This window comes from Fukomys damarensis, unplaced genomic scaffold (assembly GCF_012274545.1).
Source record: "Fukomys damarensis isolate Sample0158 unplaced genomic scaffold, DMR_v1.0_HiC HiC_scaffold_7, whole genome shotgun sequence".
Lineage (NCBI taxonomy): Eukaryota > Metazoa > Chordata > Mammalia > Rodentia > Bathyergidae > Fukomys > Fukomys damarensis.
In genome coordinates this window covers 2,176,559-2,197,179 of record NW_022900919.1, presented here as the reverse complement: position 1 = coordinate 2,197,179, position 20,621 = coordinate 2,176,559, and the positions used below count along the sequence as shown (strand labels likewise).

Below are 20,621 nucleotides of genomic sequence, written 5' to 3'. Positions count from 1 at the left end.
AAAAAAAAAAAAAAAAAAAAAAAGACCAAAATTATGGCTGTCACAACTGGCATTGCTTTAATGGTACCCAAGTCATCCAAGGTAAAAGCCAAGGCAATCAAGGAAAGAGTGCCTGCCTTAAATGCAACAAAAGTGGACACTGGGCATGTGTCCACCACCTAAGCCCTGCTCCATATATCAAGTGGCTGATGTGCCTGACTCATAGCACTGGAGGGTTGACTGTCTCCACCACCAGAGAGGGACCCAGCCAGCAAAACCCTCACCTCCCACTGTTATGGAAAGGACTGAAGGGTCCTGTCCATAGACAGATCTCCTGTCAGGAACTTTGGGTAACCCTGGACATCACGGGCAAGCCAGTTCAACCACCGGTAGATACAGGGGTATCTCATTCTGTTTTAACTTCCTTCTCTAGAAAACTCTCTAGATTTTTCTAGAGAGGGGAATCCAAATCAAATCTTCTTTATACTTGCTCCAACCTGTCAATTCTGAGGTTAAATGTTCAACCATGAGTTTTTAATTGTCCCACAATGTCCTATTCCCTTACTTGGAAGCAATGTATCAGCAAAACTGGTGGCAATTCTCAAATTCTGGTACACGCCAAAGCTGATTTTACCTGTTAAGACTATGTCAGATCTCCCTGACCTAATTACCCAACAGGTGGATCCTGCTGCCCGGTACAGTGGACTCTCAAGTTACAATCAGCTGACATATGAACAACTTGGGTTAATTAGGTTAATGAACAATTCATCTGCCTCTTGTTATCTATAGCAGGTAAACATCCGGATCTCAGCTGTATTGACTTACAGCCAACTTGAATTACAACTAGCCTTTGGGAACCAATCAAGATCACAAGTCAAGGGTCCACTGTATAATGGAATTCAGCAATGCTGGTATAAAACTACAAGATCCTAGCCAGTTTCCCAACCAAAAGCAGTATCCAATCAAAAAAGATGTCCAAAAGGCCTCCAGTTCTTCATAGACAGGTTTTGCAAATGTGGCCTTTTGCGGCCTTCCCAGTCCCCAAGCAAAACTCATTCTCCCCAGAGCAAAGCCTTCTGGAGAATATAGGATGGTACAAATAAAGATGCTTTCTTTTCTATTCCCAGTTTCTGTTTGCCTTTAAATAGGAAAACCCCATTTCAAAGGAAAAACAACAATATATTGTATATAGACAGTTCTCCCACAGGGTTTTATAGAAAGCCCTCAGCCCTCACCCTTTTGCTTGGCCAAAGGAACCTAGCACTTAAACAGAGAGCCAACTACAGTATGTAGATGATATTCTAATCTGAAACCCAACTTGGGAGCTATTGAACCATAATACTATGCAAACTCTAAATTTTCTAGCTAAGAAGGGATATTAAATCTCAAAGGGAAGGGCTCAGATACCCCTGCAGAAAATTCAGGGACTGGATCCAGTCTGTCTGTGACCTCAGGTCTCCTGTTATCAAACAACAACTTTGCTCCTTCCTGGGAATGGTGGGCTCCTGTTGGATCTGGATATCTAATTTTGAACTAACAGTAAAGTCTTTATATAGTCCTGAGTCTGTCCCCCTACACTGGAAAGAAGTAACTAACAATGCCTTTCAAGAAATAAAACACGCCCTTACTCAGGCTGCAGCCCTAGGAATATCTGACTTAAGAAAACCTTTCTTTCTCTACACTTCTAAAAGCAGAGAAATTTCTATGGGTGTCTTGACTCAAAGGCTGGAACAAGAACTTTGCACAGTGGCGTACTTTTCAAAAAAGTTAAGAGTGGCTGCTGGATGGCAACACAAGATATAGCTATGCTAAAAGAAGCAGCTATGAAACTAACTTTGGGAGGAAAGTAGGAGTCCTGATTCCCCATTAGGTCAGGGCTATTCTTGAGACAAAAGGTTCTTGAAATTGATGGGAATGCCTTAGTATATGTGCCGCTGAAGCGAGCACAATAGGAATGCCTTATAAGGTATCAGGCCATTTCTAGACTCTCCTGACATTACCACAAAAGCTTGCACTACTCTTAATCCTGTCTCACTGATGCCTACAAACTCAGAGGTTGGCCACTCTTGTGAATATGTAATTCCCAGACCTACATAGGCAGGTAGGGTATCAGTGACTTCTGCCTCCAAGACCCTGAGGAGATGTGGTTCACTGATGAAAATAGCTTTTTCCAAGGACATGGAAAGACAGGTTATGAAGTTTAGTTCACAAAAGATCACTGGAGCCAAATACCTGCCACAAGGGGATCTTTGTTGAAAAATCAGAACTCATAGCTCTTACTCAAGCACTGATATTAGGAAAAGATAAAAAGCTAAATATCTATACAGACCCAAATACGCCTTTCTGGTACTGCATGCCCATTCAGTAATCTGGAAAGAAATAGGCTTGCTAACTAATGAGCAATCATCTGTAAAGCACAAATGGAATCTTCTAAAACTCCTAGAAGCGGCCTATCTTCCCAAGTAGGTAGCTATCATTCATTGCAAGGGACACCAAAGAGACATGACTAAAGACTCCTTGGAAATCAAATGGCTGCTAGGAAAGCAAAAAAGGAAGCCTTACAGCTCCTTGGGACTCTAGCCTTATTCCCAGTTACTAAGGAACCATTACACCAGCCTATAACCCTCAGGAAGATAAATGGGCCTTAGGACAAAGAGGAATTATAAAGGGACTCTTGTATTTAGAAAATAAAATTGCTCTTCCTTAAGGGATTCAGCAGAAAGCTATAAAAACCCTTCACAATTCTTTCCACATGGGAGGAGAAGCTACATGGGAAATGGTCACTTGAATTTTCACAAGATTAGTACTAGCAGGGACCACCCAACAGGTCTGCAAAGCTTTCCCATTCTTTCCTTCCAGTAACCTAGAAAGCCCAGACCACCCCTCTTGTTAGAACTTGTACAGAGGAGAGGAACATACCCTGGCAAGGACTGGTGATTAGACCTTACCCACACGCCACCACGTGGGAGATTTAAACAAATACTGAACCTAACTAACACCCTTAAAGGCTGAAATGAAGTCTTCCCTACCTGCTCAGAGAAGGTTACAGAGGTAGTCAAGGTGCTCCTCAAAGAGATCATCCCCTGGTTTGGACTGCCCCAGTCCCTTCAGAGGGTCAATGGGCCTTCTTTTACCTCTCAAATAACTCAGGAGGTAGCAAAGGGCTTGGGAATAAAGTACCATCTCTACTCTGCGTGGAGATCTCAGTCTTCCAGAAAGGTTGAGAGAACCAACCAGATCTTAAAGTGATCCCTTGCAAAATTTTGCCCACAGATAACTGAGTCTGAACTTCAATTATTGCCAATAGCTCTCATGAGGGTTCCAAAGTAAGCTAAATATGAGTTAATTTGAGATGTTATATGGGAGGCTTTTTTTATCTTCTGATATGGTAAACAGGCCCAGAGACCACAAGACTCTAACAGTAATACCTTACTAATCTCAGCCAAGTAGAACAGACTAGCCAAATGTGTGGAAACAAAGTCCTGCTTAGTTCCTGGCCCAGGGGAACACCTAGTGTTTGCCCTGGAGACCAAGTGTTCATTAAAAAATTGTAAAGAAGGGATTCCTGAAGGTCAAATGGAACCAAATGCAAGGGCCCTTTTCAGTGATCCTGCAGTAATGGTGGCAGAGACAGGCAGCTGGATTTACCTTTCTAGGGTAAAGCCAGTCCCACCTGAACTGCTAAAGAAAAACACCAACCAAAAGAAAAGACCTACTCCTATGAACCTCTGCAAAACCTAAGGTTCCTCTTCAAAACAATAAGACTACAGTAGTACTTTGGGTACAGATAAGTAGAGTCACTTATGACCCTAATCCACCACAGTTTAAATGGACACTGTATTGGAACTCCTGTTGTTAATGAGATCCATAATGTTGGTAATATTGCTAGGGCAAAGGTTCTCAGGCTCTTGGTAGTCTACCTAATATCCTTTTTTGTTATGCATTCTCCTCCACAGGAAGTAGGGAAATCTATAATTGCTAGATCTGTCACAATCCACCCTTTAAGACAGATGACGAAATTTTCTGTCCTACTTCATCTCATATCTGAGCTTTATCTTCCCAAACTAAGAATACAATTTATCCATTCAAGGCTTAGGTGGTGATCCAGACTACAGCCAATGACCACCTTGACAAATTCACCAAGCTTTCTTCCACTAAACAGTCAGATCAACAGTTCTTCACATATAGACACTATCTCCTTTCTTACTGTCTTCTGACAGGCTTTTCACAACAACATCCCAAGGTAGTTGGAGAGAACACAATCCCCAACAGGCAGGACCTGCACTCCCTTTCAGCCAGAAGTAGCTACATGAAGACAGAGACTCCCACACCCTCAACAACCCATAAAGAATTACGAGAATTTATGTCACTCAAGAGGAAATGAAGCAGGAGATTAGGATGTGGCCAGCCAACCAGCTGGGCAAGTACTTCAGCCACAGAAGACCAAGACACATGTGCCCAAGCACAGCACCTGGCACTAATCAGAGAGTACTAGGCTCAGTTCTTCTGACACAAAATCAAGCAGGTTTTTGATAGCACAGCCTAGACCTGAGTTCAGCCTGAGGAGCGGGGGACACAAAAGATGGGGCCATTAACCTTGTGGCCACTGTAAGTTCTGTCAGGGGCCCATTCTCATTCCACAGAACATACTTCTTTTCCTACTTTAACTGGCCTGCACTCACTCTGCAGATTTATTTCTTTTCTTTAAAGAATGTAAAACCTCCCTGCCTTTTTTGTGTTTTTTGTCCAATTCTTTGTTCAGGACGACAAGATCCTGGAAAGAATCTGGAAGACCCACAGCACCCCAGAAGCTAGGGTAACAGTCTGACATGGGAGGGCCAGGCCCCAGAGCTGCAGCTGTTCTTCCTCTCTGTTGCACAACGAGTCAGAGTGGCCTGGAGGGGTCCTCTGGGTGGTGTCGCTGGATTTCCACAAGGGTTCTGTGTTACCCATCAAGATAGTGTGCTGCCCACACAGCCTGCACACCCTCCTGTACCACAGATCTACACACACAAACACATCAGAAAGAATCTCCTGCCATGGGCATATGCTTATCTACCCGGACTTTCATTTTGGGCAGCTTTGGGAGTCTCCAAGTGTTATTCAAATAAATTCCAAGGTCAGATAAATTTGAAAAACACTGGCTGGAAAGCAACTAGGGTTACTCAGTAATTAAATACCCGGTTCCTCAGGGCCAAATATTCTAATATGTGCTATGGTTCTCCCAGAACTGCAGTATATTATACAGAGTGTCCAAAAGGAGTTTGACTTGCAAACTCTCTTCTTCAATTACTTGAAGCCTCTGTATTCAAGGCTATCAGATTCAAAAGTATGGAAATATTGGCAGCCAAAACCTATTTCAGCTCTGATCTCACTCAGAATTATTCTGACTACATAAAAGCACCTGTCTGTTTCTAAGCCAAGCAACTCCTCTCATAAGATTCACACCAGAAGCTTTAGGTTTAGCCATCAAACACATCAGCAGTATTTTACCAAGGCTCTGGTCTCAAGTTGGACGTTCCAGGACTGCAGTCAGCGGCCTCAGCAGGCGCTTGCTGTCAGCTCTGACAGTGGACTGTGCCCCCGTGTGGGGTGGTCAGTAGTTCTATCTGCCCCAGGCACTCAACTCTGCCTGCAGCTGAGGGAAGCATCACTTCTCCAAAGGCAGCTACAAATCCTCCCAGGGGTCACAGATCAGCACACACTGTTCCTCCAATTCCTTTCAGATGAAAGGGTTTCTAAGTCTTTCCTGTCCTCCTTCTGCAGGTGAGGACTATTTTCTCAGTGTCTCTTACACCTCACATTTCAAACCAAACTGTTGCAATACCACCAGCACAGAACATACGGTATTATTTAGCCATTCAAAGATTGAAATGCTTTTGACTCCACTTTGTCATTGATTAGTGATGACTTCCTGAGATGTCTAAATATTAGCCGATGCAAGGGAGATTCCTGAATCATATTTCTTTTGTGTATGTTATCATCTTTAATAACTGTTCACCCTTTCTCGTATACCATGAAAGAGAAAAAACTGATTTTTGAAATTTTAAAAATAACTTGTATATTGACATGAACATTATAATGAAGTTCTAGAATTTTAAAATGAGAAAGAACCTTGGAGATAATCTTGTCTAAACCTTCAGTTTTATACATGTGAAAGCCAAAACTTGACAGAGTATCGTTGTTTGCAGTCCATTCTTTCAGTATATATTTCTGAGCATCTCGCACGTGCCTGATGCTATTCTCTGTTACACTGTAAAAATATGCAAAATGTTTCATTGTCACTGTATTCTAAGGACTGGAAATCAAACTCAATTCTCTTTCTTACTCTATTGCCTCTGCCCTTCTCATTTGTATCATAATACCATCTTTAAACTTTCACATATAAATGCATATGTGTAATGCCCTTAAAAGTACATGCATATTACATATAGAATACCCAACACAAATGAAAAGCATTAACATTTCAATTAAATCTATACTTGGTAAGTCTGTTTCCAGGAGAATCACACCCCATAAGGAGCAACCTCAATGAACTGAAGGCAACAAAATAAGATATTCAATCTTCCATATCCACACCTCTGTGATAAAATATACCTGTTTAGAGAGAAAAATGGATATCAAGAGTCTCCCAAAAGAATACGGGGTGGGGGGCATTTCTAATGCAAGTTCGGGGGTAATTCTATTCCAAATTCCATTGTCAGAAACATCTTAGGACATTCGTATTTTGTTGACAAAATCGAAAACTGAAGCAGAAAATGTCAATTCACATAAAGGGAAACATAAGGGCAATCAAATTCTTTCAGTGTCCATTTGTTACAGGTAGTGAGATCTTCCGTCTGAATCACAGAGAGCTACCCCACCACAACCCCCAAACTGATTCTGCAGAGCTGTGCTGTGCACACTGTGCTGGACAGGAACTGAAGACCGCACACAGTCAGAATTCCTCGCTTACAGTTCATCTCTCTACCCTTCCCACTTCCCCTGCAGCTGCCACTGCCAGCCTCATACTTTAGTTCACTTGTTCATTTAATAAGAGACACTGAAACCCACTATTCCCACTGTAAAGCAAATAAGACAATTCCTGCTTTCAGTAGCTCATAAATTTGTAGTGGATTCAGACACAAACAAGCAAGACCATGTGCCGCGTGATTATTGTCTAATTCTAACGAGACTTCATTTATTAAATAATGTGTTACACTACACTCTGGGATAGAGCTACAGGATTACAGGAAACTATGCAAGGTATTCCATGCAGCAAGAGGCGTAGGCAATCGTGTGCCTCCGGGGACCAGAAGCTTTTGAAATGAACTCTTCCTCCTCACACATAGTATGTGTTCACATGTGTTTCTTTCTAGAACTGCACAGCCGTCCTCCCGCCATCTTCTGTGCAGTCTGATAAAACGTGTGTTTGTGACTCTCTCTTTGGTCTTCTGTGTATAGTGTGGTTGTTTTCTCTACCTATTTTCAGGGTTTTCTCTGTGGTTTGGTTTTATTTTCAGAAGTTTAAATATGATAGATTTGGTTTTAATTTTCTTTTTGGTATTTGGGCTTTTTGTGCTCTGTGGATTTGTGGTTTGCTATCATTAATTTCAGAATATTCTTGGCTATTTTTTCTTGTGCATTTCCCCTCTACTCTCAACTTCTGGGATTAGGTGGAATGACATCATCCCATTCTTCCTAGATGTTGTGCTATTTATTTTGTCATTTTTCTTTCCGTGTTTTGCTGTGGATACGTTTTCTTGACCTGTCTTCAAGTTCACAATTACTGTAACAGATTTTCAAGCCCATTGGTGAGTTCTCAGAGCCATTCTTTGTTTCTAGTTCCAGAATTCTATTTGATTCATTCTTATATTCTCTATCTCTCTGCTCAGATTACTCATTTGACTTCGTATGTTGTCCACATAGTTTATTAGACTTTTTAAGCATATTAATCTCAGTTATTTAAACTTTCTAAACTGCAAATGTTATACCTGGTTTCTTATATACTGGTGTCTATACACTTATATACTGGTTGCTTTCCTGGCATTGTCTTTTGTAGTGTATATTGTGGTCAACCCCCTGCCCTGGCTTATTTATATGTCTTTTATTTATTTATTTTTATACTAGAAGTTAAGCACAGGGCCTCTCACTAAGAAACAGCTGAGCCCTTTTTACATTTATTTTTTTGAAGCAGATCTTGCTAAATCACTAGGTTGCCTGGGCTAGGTTTAAGCTTGCCATCTTCCTGCCTCAGCTTCCCAGACTGCTAGGATTAAAGACACAAACCACTAGGCCCACTTTATGTCTCACAATTTTTGTGGGAAGGTAGATGGTAGAAACTAAAGCAAATGCTCATTTCTACCCAAAGATGAGCACAGAGTTTCTTGTGTTAGGCGTACAATATGGGGTTGCTTCCATCTTGACTTGAGATTTGTTGTTACTATGGTTACCCTCAGTGGGCTATCGTCCAACTTTTCCGTGTCATCTATCTGTAGAATGGGGACGTTTTGCTCGAGGGCTTTTATTAACGTCTGTTGAGTATTCACTTTGAGTTTTTTCCCTTGTATTGCTCTTCAGAGAGAGCCCCTTTCCATGCTCTTGCCTTTCTCCCCAAAGTTAGTATCTGCTGTTCTTCATTGCTTACCCCTTGTTCACTGTGCTCCTTGGGAACCTCACTGAGCCCCTGTCTCGGGCAGAATTGTGTCCCTGGGTTCTGCCCTCCCCATGCTCTCAGTCTACCATGATCTGCTTCCACCCCTGCTTAAGGCTTTGTGTTCTGGGGCCCAGGCCACAGCAGGTCTCAGTGTCCCGGAGTGCAGCGTTCATTGCCTTCTCCCTGTGGTTTGGACTTTTGTTCATAGCGGTGTCCTGAAGAAGGATCTGGACCTCATTTCATACCCTCTGGCAGTGCTGGCTGACCTTCTGCCATGCCCACGCCTCAAGGATGCTTCTCTGTAAGTATCAATGAGGTCCAGAGTGAGGACGGATGAGTGTGAATTCCTCCTTTGCCTGAATCCCCAGAGTTCCCACATTCTCTTTGCTGATTTGCTAGAAGTTTCAGGCTGAGCTCTTCATAGTGGAATCTGGCAGGTGTCTCCCTAGGGGTGCAATGTTCACACCTCATTTCTCCTTGCAGGAGCTGCCTTTGCTTCTTTGTCAGGGTGGTTTGCTGCTCCAATATCTCATCTCTATGAGGGGAGCCAGAATAGCCCCTTCGACCCCATACTGGGGATCAAACTCAGGACCTTGCACTTGCCAGGCAGGGACAGCTCCACTGAGCTAAATCCCCAGCCCAAAGAATAGCTTTTGGTATGTGGTTTGTCTGGACTTTTTGTTCCGTGATTGGGAGGGATGCTCTTTGCAGCTTTCCTCTAGCTGGAAGTCTCGTGTGAGGATTTTACTTATCAGGATGCAGGCCACTTTGACGTGATAATAAAATCGTACAATGTGGGGAAACAGGCTGCAAAAACAGAACGGACCTTCCCCCATTCCCTTAGACTCCAGAAACTCACCTGAAGGAGGGGTGTTACTTTTATGTTGTGGGTCCTCTACCCACAGGGTGCTTTGCAACTGCAGTGCCCTCCCAAGCAGTCCCAAATGCTGGTGACGAGCTCACCGTGCACGGTGGGGCTGAGCCACGCCCCAGTAACGAGACAGCCACACGTCCTCACGGCAGCCCTACGGGCTACAGTTTCAAAAGGAGATTCGGCAGTTCTACCACCAGGTATATACACAAAATAAGGAAACACAAACAAATTCATGCACATGCAATTTCATAGCAACACCACTCCCAGCCAACAGAAGGTGAAAATGGCCCAACTGTCCATCAATGTATGAATGGATAAACAAAATCTAGTAGGTCTATGCAATGGAATATTATTCTGCCATGAAAAGGAGTGAAGTAGAACTACATGCTATGCTAAAAGCTTCAGACTCTTGTTTCCCCATGGAAACACTAAATAAAAAAATGTAAGCTAACTAAAATAACTTTATAGGAGCCCTAGAAATCAAACACCTACAGCAACATAGCAAACAAGAAAAAGTAACATTCACCACAAGTAGAAAATTGTGCAGTATTTTTATTCACCTTGCCCTATACCTTCTCTGTCATGACATGCTTGGGGAACCAGTAGCCTGATTCCAAGATCGCTTCTATAAACCAGCAAAAATAGAGGACTGATTTTGCTGTGTTCTTACCTCTCTAGGAGCTGCCAGAGAGACTGGTCTCTTTGGTACTTAACTTGAAGTATAGAAAGCCAACAGTGACACAGGTTGGATCCCAGGCTGGCAAAGCAATAGGAAGCAGTGACCTTAGCCCAGGAAGGTCACAGGGGTTTGCAGAGCTCAGATCTGCAGATGCCTGAAGCAAAAGATTACTGGTAAAGAAACAGAGCAGAAGATCCAAGGATCAGAGAAAAAGCAGGTGGAAGACTCTTAGGGAAATTGTGACATTAAAAAGCAGTCAAGTATGCAGAGCAATTAGAAAAATAGAGAACCATGGAAGGTGCATGCCCTGAAAAGGCCTAAAATGATCTTAAACCGTCATGCTGGGCTGATTAGTGATGGCCTTTCCAAACATGAAGCCACTCAGCAAAGACTGGGAGACATAGCTATTTTTCAAATGTGTAATTTCCAACAAAAAAATCACACAAGGAGTACAAAGACAGAGCCCATAAATAATCCATCACAGATAATGGTTAAATGATTTTCAACAAGAAGCCAAGATCATTAAATGCAAAAAAGAACAGTCTTTTCAACAAATGACATTGAGATTGAAGTTGGAACTTTATATTATGCCAAACATATAAATTAAGCCAAATGGATAAAAGACCTGAACAAAGGGCTAAAACTATAAAACTATTACTAAGAAAACACAGAGAGAAAACTTTGTGACACTGGATTTGACAATGGTTTTTTTGGACATGATACCAAAAGCAAAAGGAACAAAAGAAAAAATTGATAAATTAAATTTCAACCAAATTGAAAAGCATTTTACATTAAAAGACTCAATCAACAATGAAAAGGCCAACTTACAGAATATTATAGCCAATGGGATAAGGGTAAAGTGGCATCTCATTGTGGCTTTGATTTGCACTTTCCTAATTAACCTCTTATTTGTTAAGATCCAAAATATATAAAGAACTCCTACTTACAAATGTACTTAACTAAGGACGTGAAAAACCTGCATACTGAAGCCATAAAATATTGCAAAAGAAAATAGACATATAATGGAAAGATACCCCATTTTTCATGATTGAATAATTAATATTTTTAAGATGCACATAATACCAAAACAATCTGCAGATTTCAGTGCAATTCCAAACAAAATCCTGATGGCATTTCTTTGCAACTATACAAAGAAACATCCTAAAAATTGTATGGAATCCTAACGGACCCCAAATAGCTGAAAGCTATTGATTTCCTCTAGTGAGGTTGCTTAGGTGTTGCACTTTTCAACTGCAAGATTTCCATTTGATTCATTTTGTATAACTTGTATCTCTACTGATATTCTCTGTCTGATGAGTTATTGTCTTCATACTTTCCTTTAGTTATTTAAAGATTACCTCCATTAATTATTTGAACATGTTTGTATTTACAATATCTGCTTTGAAATCATGGACTCATAAGTCTAACATGGAGGTTCCCTGAGAGACTGTTCCTATTGATTGCTATTATTTTTCCTGGTTCTTTACATGTCTCATAGTTCTTTTTTAAATGTGGGACAGTCTCAGATAATACATTTAAGAAATTTTGGACTCTGACTGTCCACAGTGGGCTTTTGTTATAATTTTGTTTGTCTATCTGTTATAATTACTTTCTGGACTATCTCTGTCGATTCCGTCTCTCCCACAGTGCTCAGCCACTGTTACCACTGCTCTATTTCTTTGATCTCTTCTAAACCCATATGATCTTTAAGACTGGCCTCCAGGGGTCCCTCTTAGTCAGCTGAGTTTAGCAGCCACCAACCATACAGACCAATCAGTTCCACCGACATCAGTGAACGTGTAGTTTGAGCGTTCATAGTTTAGGCAGTTGAAAGCACTACACATCTTTCATTTTCTGCGTGCACAAGGCTCTTCAGGCAGCCAGCAGTGAAGAGCTCATGATGCCCACCTCTACTCTCCAGGAGACTGTGCAGCCTTGTACACGTGCTCAGCCCTCTGTATTCACAGGGTCAAGCAGACAGTTCATCAAAGCTGGGTGTCACAATCCCTGGATCACCTTTTAAATGTCTAGTGAGGCTGTTTTTTCATTTGGTTTGTTTTTTTAAATTGCAAAAGTAATTCAGTGAAAATAATGTGATCTTACCACAAGTGGTTCTGTATTGATTAGATATTTATATTCAAACAAAAGTGAATCTTCCCTCACATCTCACACCATATACAAAGTAAATTCAAAAGCTATCATAGATCTAGAGATAAAACATAAATCTTGCAGGAAAAAAGCTAAGAGAAAATCTTTATGACCTTGTGTTAGGTATAGATTTCTTAGACATAACACTGAAATCATGAGTCACAAAGGAACAAGTTCATAAATTGGACCTTATCAGAATTCAAAACTTTTGTCTAGAAAGGTACGACTACAAAAATGAAAAGACAAGAATTCAGAAAATTTTTCAAATCACTACATGACAAAATACTTGTACTTTTTTATTTTTTTAAATACTTGTATTTTGAAAATATCAAAATCTATCAAAACACAAGAAGAAAACCTCACAATAAAAACAGCTAAAGGTCTTAACATTTACCAAAAATGTAAACACATAAAAATATGTTCAAATCATGACTCATAAGTGAAATGCAAATTTAAATCCCAATGAGGTATCATGGCACACATACTGAAATGGCTAAAAATTGAAATCACAATGAGATACAACTGCACATATATTAGAGTGGCTAAAAATCACATCTGACAGAACCAAGTGCTGACTAAAATACAGAAAAACTGGAACTCTCATAAGTTACTAGTAGAATTTAAAACAATATAGCAACCCCAGAAAGTTAAATTTCACAAATGTCACAAGCCTCGTTGCTATATATTTTGCAACAGACATTAAAATGCATCCAGACACTCTGAGCAAATTGTTGTACATTTACACAACTGAATGCCACACAGCTATAAAAAGACACAACCTACCACACAGGCAAAAACTTGAATCAGTCCCAACAACATGATGCTAAGTGAAGGAAGCCTAGATCTCACTTTTAGAAGATTCTAGAGACAGCAAAACTATGAAGACAAAAATAAGATGAACTCTTGTGATGAGCCAGGAGCAGGAGACAGGGATGAATATAAAGAGGAACCAGAAGTTTAGAAGATGACAAAAATCTTCTGTCCTAAGAGAGGGGATTATACACATCTGCCCAAGATAAGATTATACACGTTATAAGATTACACACATTTGCCCAAAATGTTGAATGATACACCTAAAAATGGTGAAGTTTACTGTATGCCATTAAACCTTGCCTTAGCTGCTTTCTTGCTGCTGAAGCAAAATCCCCAACACTCACAACTTAAAGGAGGAGAGGTTTACTTTGGCTCACGTTTTCAGTGTGTGGTCAGTCGGCTCCAAGGCAGAAAGGGCATGGTGGGAGGGTCTGGAGGTGAAAAGCTGCTCACACCATGCAACCAGGAAGCAGAAGCCGGTGGGGGGGGGGTTACATCTTTCCAAGCCACACACACACCCAGCAGCCCGCTTCTTCAGCCAGGCCCTGTCTCCTAACAGCACATTCATCTGTGAGCTTTGCAGTGAACCAATCCCCTGAGGCATACAGCACTCCCATGGTCCCATCACCTTCCAGAGCCCCAGCTCTGAAAACATGAGGCTTTCAAGAGAAATTCTACATCTAACCCACAATACACCTTAACTGCAGGACCCAGCACAGTGAGCTGTGGTCGCTGCACCTGCTTGGCTTACTCTGTAGGGATGTAAGCTCCTAGATGCCCAGGAAAGGCCTAAATTTGTCTCTGAGCCATAGCCCAATAAAACTTGGCTGAGCTCCCCTGAATTGAGAAAATGAGAGCCCATGGCAAAGATGACAGGAGGACTGGAGAGGCGGGCACAGCAGCAATGTGGCGCCCTGTGTGACCCCAGCTCTCCCCTAGACTCCCAGAGTTTCAGATTTTCCTAAGACTTTCAGAGAGAAGCAGCCAGAGAATTTGGCCAGCCAGATGCCTGAGGGTCCCTTGGCTCCCTGAGCTGTTTATAGGATTGGAAATCGCAGTTTTGTAATCACTGACAATGTCAATTTATCTTGTTTCTCCAACCAGCTTTGAGGGAGGCAGAACTGCAGGAGAACTAATGGTGTGGATAATGCAGCCAAGGTTCAACCAGGCTCTGCTACTCAAAGCTGGAATCTTCTACGGCAGGGTGCTTTTTTTCCAAATATACCAGAAATTGATCATGAGTAACTGAGCTCTTTTCTACAAATATAAAGCTGATAGCCACATATGTGGCATCTTATGAATATATGGTGAGCTACTACTAAGATCTGACAATGACAACATTATCTGCATTCTTCAGGGATGTTTAAGATACCCTCCCGGTAAAAATGATGAACCAGTCAGCAAAAGAAAATCGTATGGAAAGTCTTCCACCTTCAAAATAAATAATTTCAGATGAATCTTAGCCAGACATTTTCTCCTGTCAAGATGCTTAGGATTTGGTGAAAATTAGAAAAATCATAATTCTGCAGGTGCCCTGAAGTAACATCTGTGGGTGTGACCTTTGTTAGGGGTCCTTGCTTTTAATTCTCCTGAACATAGAATGATAGAATTTGAGACCAGGAAGCTGCCTCCAGCACCGTGTTGCTCAGTCCTGTATCTGCTGGCAAACTCATTTATCTGGTACTCATTCATTCCGTTTATTACAAATCACCACTGCCTCCACTCCTAGGAAGCTTGGATCGTGGCCCAGTGGGCAGATCTAGTTTGAGGCCACCTCCCTGCCTCCACTGTACCACGGGACTCTCCACTTGCCCATCTCAGGCTGCACGTTCCCCCAGATCCCTTTAGGCCTGCAGTTTCTCACCCCAGCGGAGTGACTCTGCGGTGAGAGTGACTGGCTCACTGCCCAGATATGCCTCCAACTCAGCTGTTCATTGTTCCACCTCGGCAAAAGGAGGACCTGTGGTCACTTCTGAACAGAAGTTTCACTGAACCTCAGGACCTTGAAGTCAGTGAGAGGTAAGAGCAGAGGCGACAGCATCTGTAGGTTTCTGGACAGTTCAGCAGGTAGGCCCTGTGTAGACGCAGTTCTTGATCCATGAGAGACCCTTGTCCTTGACCTTGGTCACTATCCTTTCCTGTGTTGAAATAGGCTTTGAAAACAGTGGGTTTAATCTCGATCGTCAACTTGACTGGTTTCAGAAATGCCATGTCAGCAAGGTACAGGTATGGCTGTGACAAGTGCACCGCTCGTGTGTCTCCTCGCCCACTAGTAGAGGCCAAGCTCGTGCATTGAGCTTTGTCTATCTATGTCCAGCTATGGCCTCACCCGTCCCCCCTATTTGGATGCCTCCATCGCTTGTCCAAGGACACTCCAATAACCAACCTGTTAAGCCAAATATATTACTCCTCCTTTGCTACTCCCTCTTTCAAAACTTTATAAATTGCTGGCTGAACTTATTAAAAGTGGGAGCGTTCCAGAAACCTCCCCGGAGTCTGCTTGGTGACTCCGCACCTTGCCCTTCCAGTCCGAGTTCCTGAACCCTTGTTCCACGAGCGGGCTCGCAGATGACAGCAATGCCAGATTCATAAAGCACACTTCTGGGTGGACCTAGGGTGGTCATGGGGACCAGATCCCTTTCTCTCAGGCCCTTCCCCTGCTCCCTGCTTCCTGGATGCCATTGAGCAGCTTTCCTCAGCCACACCCTCCTGCTATGATGCTGTGCCCTGGAGCCAGCCAACCACAGACTGACCCCTCTGAAACCATAAGCCAAGATGAACATCTTTTTTTATATACTGTGTGTCAAGTATTTCACCCCAGCAATGGAAAGGTGACTATTAGATCTGCCATAACTCAGAGACCCTCCACATCATACATGGCAATGATATGTGCTATTTCCACCAATACAAGGTGCTCGTTGAGGAGGCCCTGAGCACACCCCACCCTCATGCCCACACAGGTTGGAACGGTGGAACACACTCCACACAAGGAAATGTCTGGAAGGACGAAGCTCACTTGCTCACAGAGGTGCAGTTGAGTTGTTCCTCTCCCTGCTCTGACTTCATTTTCCTTAGACAGGGTTTTCCTGGTGGATGCTTTAAGAAGAGGTAATCAGAATGAAATAAGCCAAGTGGGCCCCTTACCTGTTTCTTCCTCTTGTTTAACCTTCTATGGTTTTATAACCTTTAATTTTCAGTTTTATAGCTCAATCAAATGCACATTTCTTGCATGGTTGCCTGCTACGTACCATGGTCTTTGTGGGTTTGTAGCAGAGCTAAGTGGGCCATGGGCAAATGAGGTGGGGAGGCTCCCAGTCCTGGTCCCCACGTAATTTTTAATGCCCATTTGCTTTCCATAGTTTACTGTAACCAGCGGGTTTCCAGTTAAAGAACCAAGAAGCAGGTGTTATCAGAGGATAATTAGACCCAAGTGTATCAGGCGACCCTGAAAGCTTCAGCAAAAGCCAAATAAAAAAGATTGCACAGGGTAGGGGAGAAGGGGTCAGTATTCTCCAGCTTTCCTAGAGAAAATCCTCCCCAGGAAAGGAAGGTCTCTGTTTGGTAAGTCAGATCTGCAATCTGTGTGTGCCCAAGATTCAGGAACGTGTGCATCTGAGGACCTAGCAGCTCTATGCTAGGACTTCTCTGAAAACCGAAGAGAATCGGCACCACCTCGTCTTCTACAGAAGCATCTGGGAGAACCCTGAGCTGGATGCTGAGTGCACTGAGGTCAGTTATGGCCTGGTGTGCCGGCCTTGGGCTGCAGCACATGCTCCCCAGGGGTGAGGGTAGATAGTACCATGTTGCCCTGGTGCTGTTTGAGGGATGGCGTGTGTGCAGGGGTGGCTCTGGGAGTTGATAAGCCCACCCCAGAGAAAGGGGGCCTTGGAGCTGGAAATTTAAAGGCAGATTTCCTTCATCTGTAGGTAACTCCAAATGAGTTGAGGGAGATCAGTAAATAGCAAGATGGTACTGATGCATAACTTTGGCATTAATTATTGCTGCTGGGCAGTAATCTAGGGAGCCATAGTTTAAGAAGTGGCCAGTGAATAATGCATACATATGCTGAACAGTGCAAGAGTTACCTGTATCACTCAGGATTAGATGAAAGAAAGTATATAACAGAGCCAGGGATTTAATACAAAGTATAAAGGCTATAGCTGTAGCTCAGTAGTGCCTAGCATGCAGGAAACTGGGTTCCATTCCAAGTACCATAAAAGAAAGAAAAAAGAAAAATACTCACATATATATGGAAATAGACATCCTCGCTTCCAAATGATGGCATAGAAAACACACTTATAAAAGATATGCACTTCAGAGTCTTTTCCTGGTGAAATGCCTATGCCCTTCTTAAATGCCTATTTTTATCTGGATGTTCCATGTACAAGGTCATATTTTAGAGGATTTATGAAAACACAAATGCATTTTTCCTCTTTAGTACCAAGATAAAACATACTTTATAGTTTCATCTTTTCAGGCCCCGGTGTTTAGATTAATGGCTTGAAACAAATTTTCCCAGTAGTTCAGCTATCTGACTCAGAAGCAGAACAGAGCAAATTCTTGTGGCCTTCAATTCAAATGATGTTGCTGCAAATGATATGACTTTATTGCTCTTCCGGCTGGATAATAGTCCTTTGTGTATATGTACCACACTCCCTTACACTTTTCACCTGGGAGGCCAGCTAAGACAACGGCCGGAATCAGGACAAGAGACGGAGAGGTGCTTACCCAGAGGTGTGAACAAGCCCCATACAGGAACCATTTTGGTTTAAATTACTGATCCACAAGGTTAGCAAAAGAAGACACAAAAGTCTTGACTAGAGGCGAGTTCAGAGAGGAGAGCTCAGATCGAGAGGAAGGGCCGGCTGCAGCCAGCAGCCCCAGTCCTTGGCTCACAAGACGCAGATCCACCAAAAGCTTTAATGGATTCATTTCCGATGCAAGAACTGTGTAAACAATCAACACAGGTTGATATTTTCTCCCCAAAGGTAAAAAGCAATCCTATTATAGGTGAAGTTTTTTAAAAATCTAATATAACTTTGCTCTCAATTTTGTTTTTTAATCTAAAAATCTCTTTTAAAAACCCTTTTTCTGTATAATGATGATTTAACAGAACCTTCACACTGCTGAAGATCAATGCAAGAAAACCTTAGGAAATAATGAGGTTCTCAGTAAAAGTGGACAGGACCATAAGAAGCTCTCTCTGCCCTCTTCCCCACTCCCTACAGTGGCCACAAGAAACTGCTTGTGGTTCCAGAAGTCATTCTGAATTTGTCCTAAGTGATTTCAGGAAACCTTTGTGTATGCACACACATGCACTCCACACACACTGAAGATACCTGTCCATCAATCACTACACGGTGGGTCTGGGGTTGGGGTTGATGATTCCAACATTCAAAACAGCATTCGTAGTTATAGGACTCTGTGCCCTTCTTTAAAAGTGTGATAAGCTTCTGGATTTACAAAGCATTTAACAAAGTTAGACTCATAAATACAGAGTCCTAATGCAGCTGGGCAGCAGCTGGACTGACAAGGACAGTTTGTCGTTGTGAATTCCTCCTTGAATATGGTTTCCTTGAGAACAACCCAGATGGGTTTTCACAGCAAGAGACCAGCTGCACTCACTGCCAGGTCTGCACCACAGTGGGATCTCAAGAAGACCAAACAATATTTCTCACTAAATGAGAGAGCTCTTAATAAGGAGCTTTAAAAACATGGGTATTTCTCATTATTCTACCAAATGGAAGCCATTTTCTCTGCAGTTTCAAACAGACGCTTTGGAAGGAAGAGGGGAGTCCATGTCTTCTGTGTGTGAGGGAAAGTGCAGGTTGCCTAAAAATCTATTCACAAGCATCGTGTCACATAGGCTAACTGTGTCATCCAAGAAAAACAAGAAAAAGCTGAACACAGTGCGGTGAAATATTTAGAAAGAGAACACATTCACTTAGCTTGTTACTGTACAAGATATACTGTATAATTGTTCTTGTTTATTATTAGCTATTGTTGTCACTCTTTGTTAGCTTTCTGTCACTATGACAAACACCTGAGATAGCCAGGTCAGTCAAGAAGGTAGGGCACTGGGACCCTGCAGGTAGATGTAAGGATTCGAGTCATGTGAATCCAGTATACCATCTGGCTAAATGGGGTTAAGACAGCATCGATCGTATACCCTTTGAACATATCCAAACATTTGGAAGGTAAGCAACACATTTCTAAACAATCTGTAGATCCAAAAGAGAAATAAAAAGGAAAATAGGAAGTACTGGGTTTTTTTTTAACTGAATAAAAATGGGAACCAGGAATGTGAGTATATAAGAATTTGAAAATGAAGCTAAAGCTCTCCTAAGGAGGAAATTTGTAACACTAACAATAAAGTTAGGAAAATATAAAGTCAATGGCTTTATTTTCAATCTTAAGAAAATAAAAATGGTAAAATAAGCAAAGAAATAAAGGTCAGAATATAAATCAATGAACTAGAAAACAGAAAACAATAGGGAAAAATCAATGAAATAAAAGACATTTTCTTCCAGAAGGCCAATAACATTAATAAATTTCTAGCTAAAGTGATTTTAAAAAAGACACAAAATTATCAATATTAGAAATGAGAGGTGGCAGCACTGCAGATTCCACAGATATTAAAAAAATAAAAAATTACTGTTTTATGTGAACAAATACTAGAACATATAAAATGAACAAATTCCCTGAAGACACAAGTTATCAAAATTCACTCAACAGTTGATCTTAGCCAAAAGGCCAAGAGGCAATCATCAAAATTCACTCAAGAAGAAACAGATAATGGGAATAGTCCTATTCTATTCAAGAAATTGAAATCATTTTAAAATCTTCCTCAAGGAAAACTCCACATCCAGAGGGATTTGCTGGTGAAATGCTCCAAATATATAAGGAAGAATTATACACAAACTTCCAAAAAGTGGGATAAAAGAGAAAACCTCCCATCTATGAGACCTCTATTACCTTGATATGAAAACTAGAAAAAATACTAGAACTACAAAATATCCCTTATAAAAATAGAAATAAAATGTCTCTCTAAAACTTTAGGAGTATTCAACAGTATACTAAAAAGACGATACCTCATTTGACAAACAATTAATATAATTCACAACACAAACAAACCAAAAGTATCAACTCCACAGATATAGAAAAGGCATTTTAAAACAACTTTCCTTACCACCTATGCATAACAAAAAAACTTAAAGAACAGAAAAATGGAGTCATTTCTCAAATTGACAAAAATACATAAAATACAAGCACAAACATCATTCTTAAGAATAAAAGTACTAAGATCAGAAATAAGACAAGATATCCACTCTCGCCGCTTCTATTTAATGTTAGACTGCAGGTAAATAACCAGCGCATTTTGCTGGAGATTATAGCTGTATACTCGGGAAAGAAGAAGAAAAGTTGTATGGATTGGAAAAAATGAAATTAAGCTCCATGCATTTATTTATGTATTTATAAGATTTTATGTAATT

At 41.5% G+C, this 20,621-nt stretch overlaps 1 protein-coding gene across 10 annotated transcripts in view; it reads right to left on the bottom strand.

The window, feature by feature from the left end:
• The window catches only part of Oca2 (OCA2 melanosomal transmembrane protein), a 231,444-nt gene that overhangs the window by 14,295 nt on the left and 196,528 nt on the right, over positions 1 to 20,621 (bottom strand). The window lies entirely within an intron of this gene.